The sequence below is a fragment of the Marmota marmota genome, unplaced genomic scaffold (genome assembly GCF_001458135.2).
Source record: "Marmota marmota marmota unplaced genomic scaffold, marMar, whole genome shotgun sequence".
Lineage (NCBI taxonomy): Eukaryota > Metazoa > Chordata > Mammalia > Rodentia > Sciuridae > Marmota > Marmota marmota.
Window position 1 is genome coordinate 15,528,006 of NW_025999949.1, and position 10,325 is coordinate 15,538,330.

At 35.2% G+C, this 10,325-nt stretch overlaps 1 non-coding gene across 1 annotated transcript; it reads right to left on the reverse strand.

The window, feature by feature from the left end:
- Positions 1-1,288: 1,288 nt before the first annotated feature.
- Positions 1,289-1,390, reverse strand: LOC125616601. The gene has a single exon (XR_007347339.1). It is a non-coding gene; the product is annotated as a small nucleolar RNA U13 (small nucleolar RNA).
- Positions 1,391-10,325: the final 8,935 nt, after the last annotated feature.

The window sequence follows — 10,325 nt, forward strand, 5'->3', positions numbered from 1 at the left end:
GGTAATTTCTTTATTATACCCCTTGCCTTCTTGGCTTGTCTTCATTTCCAAAGGTTTTCCTTCATAGATTTCCCTGTGTCCTTCATAGACATAGTCTTCTTAAACCCAAGTAGGGGGTTAATATGTGCAATTACTGACGCCTCACTGGCTTTACCTAGGGAAGTTTAGGGCATCTTTAACTCTGGGAACAAGCAGAGTATACGAAAACTGGAATCACTGATTATGCTCCCTTTGTTTCCCTGACTTTTCCTTCTCTTTCCAGTTATCCCCATGATGCAGTTAGTCACTGGTGATATCATAAGAGAATGATATTTTGCCCTATGAATGAGTGTATATTGCATTTGTTTTTTCTACTTATTCTGACAGAATAATAATGCAATTTTTGCATTTCCTCCAGCAAATTTAGAATCCCACTGTGTTTAATTTAAGCATATAGTATTTTGTGCTTTAAGCATATAGTATTGTAGAGCTGTGTTAAAACGTCAATGTCCTTTTAAAACATTTTAAAAGTTATGTGCTGGTACCAGTTCAAGTGCCTCTTTACTTCAAAGTGTTTGTACAGATCTTTTGTACCAGATTTGCTAACAATAAATGAGCAAAATGTACACTGGCCTCTTTCTTAACTAAGCATTCCTCTAAAAACAACAACAACAACAACAACAACAAAAAAGTGTCGCATGTTGAGATTACCACCACCAGACACTTGGGACAAATCTCAAGAGGAAACACTCCCACAAATTGTAAGTGTACAAACAGAAAATAAGTGATAAAGGAAAAAAGGAATGTATAGGGTATTGAAAGAGGAAACAAGAAGATAAACATGGCAGAAGCAAAGGAGAACTGCATTTGCAGTCTGAAGATCCACACTAAATCATCCATGCTTCATAGAAATTAATCTGATCTGTCTGTGCATTTCATCTCCCTTACCCTCATTTTCTTAATCCTTGAAATGGGTTCATTATCATATTGATCCTTCATGTTCGTTTTCACAGACAAATGAAATTATATAGTGAAATGCATTATATTAAGAAAGTGCGGTAAAAACGTCAAAGTGAAATACTGACACATGCTACCACATGGATGATCCTTGAAAATATTGTCCTAAGTGAAACAAGCCAGATTCAAAAGGACAAGTATTGCTGATTCTACTTATATTAAACATCTGGAAAAGGTAAATTCAGAGATACAAAGTGATTAGAGGTAACCAGGGTCTGGAGGGAGGAGAGAATGGGGAATTACTGCTTACAGGTTACAGAGTCTTTCGTGGGATGGAAATTTTTTTTTTCCACTTCAAATGGGTAATGTGCCTATGTTGTAACAAGGTTTAGAGGGAGGCACATCTCACACAAGACCATGAACACTCAATCATCATGCTTATGAACTGAAGGATCGGAAATGTTTTTTATAGTTTGTTGTATAATGCTGTGGATGTGATGAATGCCACTAAATGTTATACTTAAAATGCAAATTAAATGTTTTATATATTCTAATGCAACGAGACATATTTTTAACATTGTACACATGCTCTTTAAACTAATTGTAAGGCAATATTACTTATAAACTAATCCTCAAATTTAGGCTGGTATTTTGGTAATCGTGTGAATTATCACAAATGAACCAATCAATTCATCAATACAAATATCCTGCAAAGGCTCATGTGATGTACAGGGACCTACTTACCTACAATGGCTACAAAGATACTTGAGAGATACTTACTCAACCAATTAAAAGAAACTCCCATTCATCATTTTTAAATGAGTTTTTGAGATATTTCTTATAATTCTTCTGGAGTAAATAGATACGCACAGTGATCTATTACACAGCTACTCCATATGTGAGCATCCCACTGATAGCTGTGATGAAAAAGCATCCTACAATAAGCACATGTATTATCACCACTCAGGAAGCATGAATCATTAGAGAAGCGAAATTTCCCATTTCAGAGCTCATTCATGTTCTGGGGAGCTACTGCTTCCCCTGCAGTCCCCTTCATGTGTAGAGGTTACAGCTGACCCCTGATTTTTTCAAAGCTGTGGGACCGCACAAAACCTGGAACACAATGCTTTTGACTTTCCGCTGGCTCCTCTCTCCCACAAACCAGAATGTTCACTTTAGTTTTTTATGAAGCAATCTCATTCCCAGTGGGAGTAACTGAGATCACCATCCCATTCCCCATTGTTAAACCTATCAACAGTTCCATGATAAATGCACTTCCTGCCCCAAGTACAAAATTGAGATGGTTTCAGAATACGACCTTAGAAGAAAGGAAACTCATAGTTAATTCCCAAAACTGTAATAATTTTCATTTGTTGAATATTTTATCACAGATGAATCATTTTATTTGTTGTAGTCACTTCCTTCCTAGTTTGATAAGTTAATTTAAAGTGTATTAGCCCAGAATTTAGCTGATTTACTATTTTTTTTTTCTTTTCTGGTTGTTGTTTTCTTGGCCCTAAAACGATCTTGTGAACAAAATCTTTTATATTGAATTCAATTTAACAAGTATTTTCAAGGGTCATGTTCTGTGAAAGATGATGTTGTAGCAAATATAGAAAAATAGCACCAATTCATGACCCTGAGGATTCAAAATATACAGGGACAGATAACTTGTATATAAGTAAAACTTTAGGAGATTTAAGATTTCCCTTACATATGTGCAACTCAAAAAAAATTAGAAAAATCTTGGCAAGAGATGTGGCATTTATGATGGATTTTGTAGCAAAGTTAGAATGTTTATCATTGTCCACTTAACCTACTAAACTGAAAGTTCCTCCAGGGTAAAGATGATCTTAGTTATTTTTGAATCCCCAGAGGCAATCAAATTGTTGAGGCAGAATTATAGACATATCCTTGACTAGAACAATGTTTTGAGACTGCTTCTATTCAGGAAGTATGTTCCTAACTCACAGGGATTTTTGCAAGTGCTTATTTATAATACATCATACTCTTTTTACAAGACTGATTCAGGAACTAAGAAACTGAAACATAATGAATGAATGGGGCTGGGTATGGCCCACTAGACCAAGTTGGCAGATATGAGTTTGAATTCCAGCTCTGCTTCTTAGCTTGGTTCTATTTAATCTCTCTGAGCTTCTGATGCACTTTTTAAGAAGATTACAGAAAACAGAATCTAGCACATAGGATTTGGAAAGTAGTAAATAAAATAATATCAAGCAATTTACAATCAAAATTTAAAATATATTAGTTGAACTTAATTGAGCAAGTCTCGTGCTTCTAAGTTAATCTTATTAATTGAGTAGCACATATATATTGAATGTTGGATGTTCATCACTATCAAAAATATTGTGCTCAAAGAGAATAAAATCATGACATTTGCAGGTAAATGGATGGAGTTAGAGGAGATAATGCTAAGTGAAGTTAGCCAATCCCCAAAAAACAAATGCCGAATGTTTTCTCTGATATAAGGAGGCTGATTCATAGTGGGGTAAGGAGGGGGAGCATGGGAGGAATAGACAAACTCTAGATAGGACAGAGGGTGGGAGGGGAAGGGAGAGGACATGGGGATAGAAATGATGGTGGAAAGTGATGGACATTATTATCCAAAGTACATGTATGAAGACACGAACTGGTGTGAATATACTTTGTATACAACCAGAGATATGAAAAATTGTGCTCTATATGTGTAATAAGAATTGTAAGGCATTCTGCTGTCATATATAAATAAAAATAATTAATTAAAAAATATCGTGTTCCACATACAACTTTTCCTCAGATCAACAGAAACTTCGAGCAGTAGGGATGAAAAACTGAGACTTGCAGATATGTAGGTACCTAAGGTAGGAAGCAGCATAGGTGGCATTTGAACTCTTGTCATCTGACTCTTGAGAATTTCTATCCAATCATTATGCAAAGTGCTGTCTAGTGACAAGAGCAATCACAAACTTCTGAATCTGGTAAGAAAGCAACTTTTGAATTCCTACTGGGGAATATGCTTTTATTCACCCAAGGATGCTGCTTTCCCTAAAGAAGAGCTTTAAGTTTCCTTGAAAAACTGTCCACTCTTTCCTTCACCTTTCACTGTCTTCTCCATGAAGAAGGAAGGAAGAGTCATCTGGTTGGTGAGGGTGAGGAAGTGGGGTGTGGGCCAGGCTTGTAGATAATGCAGTCCTGCCTCCTGCGCATGGTCACCTACCTGGTGCACCCTGCCTCTGTCTGGGAGACTGGCTGCTCTGCAGCTCTGGGTCCAGGCATGTAAGTCCAACTAAAGGAGAAAGAGAAGAAAACAAGAATTTGGGCTTGGTTACAGGCTGTCTAAAGTGATTTCTTCAATTTCACAGTAGATTTATTAAAATTTGAAGGAGTGAGAAGTACGATCAGGGTTTGAATTCAAATTGCAATGCTTGTTGAATTTGGCTAGTTATATGGGTGTTTTAAACTCCACTTGGAGGATGATCCATAATGGATGAATTATCTTTTCATAGGCAGAATGCATTTTTTTGCCCTTTTTCAGGTGTACCTTATTAAGTATAAATATGGATAAAATGTACTCTGAGTATACTATAATTAATTTTTTATTAAAGAAAAATGTTGAAAAGGGGTGTGAGTTTAATTTTTAAGCACCTACATGTGTATATACATACACCCATGCAGGCACACATGCAAACACACATATATATGCAAATTGAGGATGTTTAATTTGAAAATCCCAAATCCAAAATTCTTTAAAATCCAAATACCAACATCACACCCCAAGTGAAAAATTTCACACTGACCTCATGAGATGGATCACAGTCAAAAAGCACAATAATAATAAAAAAGTGCACTAAAAATATTGTATAAAAAGGTGAATATGAAGCATGAATGAATTCTGCATCTAAACATCGGTCCCATCCCTAGGATATTTTATTATGTATATGCAAATATTCCAAAATCCAAAAATATCTGGAATGGGAAACACATCTGCTCCTAAGCACTTCAGATAAAAGATGTTCAACCTATAGATAGATAATGGGGAGTGGGGGGGGAGGTAGAATTTGAAAAGAAAAGTAAAAGTATTTGCAGCCAGTCAATTCCTGGTCCTAGTATTATCACATGTCTAATCTTTCTAAGCCTCAGTTTCACATCTATAAAATTGGAATAGTAGTACCTGTAGATATGACAGTAGGTATGATTATAGATATGATTGATCTGAGAATCAAATTTGTTAATGAGTAAACAACTGACCCCATATTTAATATATTATGAGAACTCAGTATTAACCAGGGCTGTTTTATTTAATTATTATCCATATAATTTAATAAACTTACAGTTATTCTTTTTTCTATAGATAATACAAAAAGAGAAAATAATTTAAATTGGGGAATAGAGAACCCAGCAAAAAAGAGTGGGCTTTTCAGCTGTAAAATGTATTAAGCCTTCTAATAAACACTTACTGAATTGTTATTTATCAGACTCACTTAAAATAGGATCAATAAACCATCAATATTTGGGGTTATTTAAATGGAGATGGAAATATTTACTCATGATCTCTTTAATCAGACAAAAAGGCATGTCAAAATTTCATACGACACTGATCAACTTTTTTTAATCAATCAAGTAACAGATGCCATTTATAGAACAAAATTTATATTTATGTTTCAAAGAATCTTTTCTTTCCTTCAGAACATTTTTGATTATAAATACTGTTTATAACCTTTCTCAACACCGATTATTACTGCCCTCTCAGCTGTGGCCAATTTCAGATTTAGAAGTTGAATGAATTTCACTGATTTGGTTCCTAATTACTGAAGACACTGTGGCAAAATATAGACTTAGTTGTTAGGATATACACATATACATATATCTACATACATGTATGTATAAATACATATTTGTGTATATGAACTTTGAGGGAATATTTCTGCTCTCTTATGTTTATGTCAATCCTATAGATTAATGCAGAGTACAGTATTATAATAAAGTCTACCTGCAAAGGAAAAGCCAACAGAGACTACTCTTGTGTTCACATAATATAAGGTGAACTTGAGTTTCCTCTTACTCTGTTACTACATGTTTGAAGTTATATGATGAGTCGCATACCTGAGATTCAAAACCAGACATTCAAAATAATAATATATAATAGTCATCAAGGTAACTTGGGAAGGGTACTGGGGACATTTTAAAAGTAAAACAAAATGGGAACATTCCTCTTTATTGTCTTTGGTATCATGTTTGACCTCACAGAACACAAAGTGAGATGTTTCCAGTTGGTGACTATAATGAAAACTTTTATCAGACTTCAAAGCTGAAGAGCAAGAAAACTACTCTACAAAGATATTCTGTCAGGATGTGTGTCTATTAAATTTTAGCTTCGTTAGAAGTCAGGTGCAAGATATTACTAAAAGAAATAGAAGAACTATAAAATTGAATAAGTGAGACAGGGAATGAACATAGCCATTAAGCATAATATAATCTGAATTTTTACCAGACATTGGGCAAAATTTCAAACTATATGGAGAGATGTTAGTAAATATTATACATCTATCTCACTTTATTTTTTAAGAAAACTAGAGTAGTGCTTTCTATGCACCTGAACTTATTCTGTGTGCATTACTCATTTGACCTCATTTGATTAATCCTATAATTCCCCTCATTTACAGATGGGAAAACGAAGGGACAGAGTGACAAGTTAGGAAGTGGCAGAACTACAATTTGAACCCAATCATCCTTTGAAACTTGTGCTCTTGACTGTGTGGTTACTCTGTGTGGGAAGGTCTGGAGTCCTTTATTTTCTAAGCACAAATTTAGTGGGAGCAAAAACGTGTCTGATCTCCTACTGCACCTTCCTCTGCGGGTTTCAGATGCAGAATGCATGGTCGCCCACTGGGAGAGACCCAAAAGAAGTGCTTTCTTGCCTCTGTGGCTTCAGAGTGTGTTCAGTTTCACCCTTTGGAGTTAGAAGAGAAAAATGGAGCTGTCTGTGTCTTTGGGACATTTCTTGTTTTAAAGCCTTTAGCAGAGTTGGCTTCTGCACCTTCAAAAGCATGTCAGACCTACAGGCAGGCCCAGCTTGGTGTTTTAAGCACAACCACCGACATGGGAAGGCACATTTGCTATCTATATCATTTCAGTGTGAAGCAAGATATTCTGATGCCAGGGACAAATGCTTTTGTATAGTATAATAATGCAATTTGGCTGATCTTTTCTTTAAAAAAAATTGTACAATGGAATCAATTGTACATGTCAGTGAAAATAAAATAGTTTGTAAGAATAAACAAGATAGAACATAAATGAAATGCAAATGAGTTTAGCTAAGACAATTGTCTGTAATTTTTATTCCTCATATTCTGCTAAAATAATTGCCAAATTAGTGGATTTAAAACTGTAATTTGAAGATTTTGATGAATAAACTCTAGCATGCTACACAGAGGTACTGAAAACCATAATAGAAATTATTCTAAATATAAGGACATCATCCACTCCCATTAGTAAGTATAGGTTAAAATATCCTCAGTGTAATCATATATTTAACTCTTTATTCTCTATAAAGTCAAGAGTTGAAACATGTAAGCACTTTCAAAAAAAAAAAAAAACCTGAACTATCCACCTACCTAACAAAGTAGACTAAAGGGGTTTTAACAAAAGCACAAATATGAGTTATAATTTTAAAAAAAATGGGTCATGAACATCTTCACAGAATGTTCTAGAATCAGGGCTTTAAGTTTCTCAGTTTAAAGTCTTATGACTAATTTCCTTGGGATTCCAACTGAGATATGGTTTGAGATTCAAAGGCAGAGAAATCTGGGACTAGAGCCTTTGAAAGAATCATTGAGGTTGGGACGAGGTAACTAAAACCAAGGCTGACTTTTCTTTTTTAAACTGACACATAAAAAACATAAAAATTGTATATATTAATGGGTTCCCACGTGGTGTTTTGACACATATATACATTGTTTAATGTTTAAATCTGCTTAATCCTATCAGTCTCCCCAATCACCTAACATGTTTCTTCATGGTGAAAATATTCACTACCCTTTTTTCTAGCTTTTTGAGACATTCCATATATAATTATTGTCAATGGTCACCCTACTGTGCAAAAGCACACATGAACTTCTTCCTCCTGTCTAACTATAATTTAGTACTCATTGATCCACCTCTGCCCATCTCCTCCCCTGTACTCTTCCTGCCTCTGGTAACCACCATCTACTCTCAACTTCTATGAGATCATCTTTTTAAAATTGCACAGAGGAGTGATATGATGTGGTACTTATCTTTCACTACCTGACTTATTTTACATAACATAACAATCTCTAATTCCACCTGTGTTCTTTCAAATGACAGGATTTCATTCATTTTTTGTAGATGAATGATACCCCATTGTGTATATGTCCACATTTTCTTTCTTTATTCATCAGTTGATGGACACTTGTGTTGATTTCCTGTTGTGGTAATTACAAATCATGCATGAAAGAAACAACAGTCATTTTAATAAATGATGTTGGGAATATCAGGTATCTATATGCAAAGGCTGACTTCCATGCAGGTTTGCTTGACTTCCCTCCTCAAAAATCAGGCAGGGATTTAATCAGGTGGGGTCTTGCAGCATCTCAAGATGAGAGGTCATATAGATACATGGGGTAGGGGATAGGCACAGGAAAAAAAAAAAAAGAACACATTTTCCCCCAAGAAAGATAAAAGAATAACTCTTAAAAATAAAGTTCATGACTTGTGTGACAACAGTTATTCCTCAAACTTATTGAGAGCACTTGACTACATTCCAAATGCCACCACTTCACATGACAAGTGTCAAACATTGACATCCTGCCTAGTCGAGATCTTGCAGATGTCCATGGGGTAAGGACATTGGAATTACAGTGAAGATGAAAATTATGCACTGGTACTGTACATTTAAAAAAGATAGAAAAAAAGGATTTTGAATATTTTCAACATAAAGAAATGTTAAATGTTTGAGGATATGTTTGAGATATGTTTAACCTGATTTAAATATTATACAATGTATACATGTATTAAAACATCACAGGGTACTCCATAAATAAGAACAGTTTCCATGTTTTAATGTAATGAGTGAATGAAAGAAAGAAAACCACACCCTAACTTTGGGGTGAAACCACCTGAGCAGTATCCAGCCCAGCATTCTGGGTCCTCCGACCCCAGATCAGGGAGGGTGTGATGGCAAAGCATCTCTTCCCTGTCAATAGCTCTCTGGGGTGCTGCAGGCAGCCCAGCGTCTATTGTCTTCCTTAGAAATCTCTCCAATCTGGAGTAAATTTCAGTCATTTACTAAACATGCTCCACATAAATTATTCTAAACCATGTTTACTTATTCGGGTCTAAAATCCTGTAGATGGACAAAGCACACATGGCCACAGAAAGAAAAAAAAAATCCTCACTGGAACCCAGCCCGGTGAATGCAATTTTTCCCTCTCCAAGAAGTTAAGTCCAGGTTTTAACCCTCTGGCATTAGATGTGGCCACACAACAGAATATATTGAATTACGAGACTTTTATATTTCCCTTTTTGGTCAAAGGCATGTAAATAAATGATCAGGAGAAAGAAAGTTAATTTGAAAAAGAGATTCACCAATGAACTCATCAAGAATAGAAGGAGGGTTCTATAGTCCTTTAAAGATTTTGTCCCCAGCTCATTCTCCTGTAACTTGATACACTATGACAAGAGTATAATTAGCTTTTTCTTCCAATTTGAACATACAACTTTAAGGATTTTCTGGATTTTGTTTTTTTTCCCCAAAACACTTTCTTAGGCAATTGGTAATACAAAAGCTTCTCTCTCAGGTAATAAGATGTATTTCTACTTGATTCCCCAGCTCATTCAACCTGAGGTTTCAAGGGCTGCATTACTAATTCACAGGACTGTTGTGAGAATTAATTAATTAGCATTTGCAAGATGTTCATATGAAAGGTGCTAGAGAAGAATCAAATCTGGTATAACAGAGGGGCCTCCAAATTGAGAGCTCCTTCTATTATTATTATTATTTTTTAAAATTTTAACTGAAAGTCGGAATTTGGCCAAAGCCAAGATATTGTCTGGAAACACTTGGACAATGGAATTCTGAGGTTTGCAATCCAATTTTTTTTTGTGGCATGCTGTTGGTATTGTATTCCTATTAGGACATAATTAAGATAGTATCCCAGGATGGCAGCATTTTCTTTATAACTTTTTTCATTTGGGAGAATGTTTTGTTCAAAGGCAAATAATCCAAGTATATCACAGTGTTCTGGTGGGTAAGAACTCTTGGTCAGGACTCCAGCTTATTTTCAATTTTGACCACTCTTCCTATTTTCCAGATCATCAATGTCAGAGATGAGCTTCTTTTGTCCTTCATGTGGAAGATGTCTGCAGCCATC